Source organism: Schistosoma mansoni, chromosome 2 (assembly GCF_000237925.1).
Source record: "Schistosoma mansoni strain Puerto Rico chromosome 2, complete genome".
NCBI classification, from domain to species: Eukaryota; Metazoa; Platyhelminthes; class Trematoda; order Strigeidida; family Schistosomatidae; genus Schistosoma; species Schistosoma mansoni.
Window position 1 is genome coordinate 32,894,124 of NC_031496.1, and position 985 is coordinate 32,895,108.

The following is a 985-nucleotide window of genomic DNA, read 5'->3' on the forward strand; positions in this document are numbered from 1 at the left end:
AAGTCTTTATGATTTCAAAACGAGGATTATCTAAAAGACTCTTAAACTGAAGAGATCAAATCATCATTACGAAAGAATCAGCTAGTCAATCAAATCTATTGACGATGCTCTATGATGGTAAGCTAGCACAAATATACTCGTAGAGAGATATTATAAACTATGTAAAGAGGAAATATGCTCCTCCTGATCCCATTCGTATGATAATCATCATCGTTTTTTGGTATAAACTAACTGAGACTCATTAGTGTCAACTATGGTAACAAGATTTAAATTCACTTGGTGCTGTTTTACTTGTATCTTCACATCGTTATTTTGAACTGTAATTGATCAGTCTCTTATTGACATATGTGCGGACTGCGTCGATGTTCCTTTAAGTTATAAGCATTATAAGCAAAAATGGATAGTGGCTAGCAGTGGAATCCAGGACGCCCGTTTCGTCTTATTTTGGACTCGCGATGGCGTTTGAAACGAACGGTATTGGGTTCGAGTCTCGGAGTGAATATCAACTCCGTGATGTAGGTTAATCCGGCTGAGGACTTCATGCCTCTCGTAGATTCTACTGCTAGCCACTTTCCATCTATGTAGGAACATGTATTTATGGTTTGAGAAAAAGAAGATTTTCTTCATAATAATTCTATTACCGATTGAAACCATAGAATGAACAAATAATAAGTTTTAGACGAGTTTTTTCTTCATTTAATTAAGTTTCTGTTAGATCATCAACGTCTACCAACAATCGCAAAAGAAGCCTATCTCAGGAACTTTAACTCTGTTCTGTCTTTTGTTTTCATTCATGCAATAATTCACTCTTTTCTAAATATTTAACCAATGCAAGGATAGATATCAAAGTTTGAATGTCAAACTCCGATTATTAATAATCACAATCTGTAAGGATGGATCGTTAGCAAACTCATGAAAGTCTCAAGAAGCCCAAGAAGAGCCGAAGGCATTCCTTCCAATCACCACTAGAAGAATATTCTAGAAT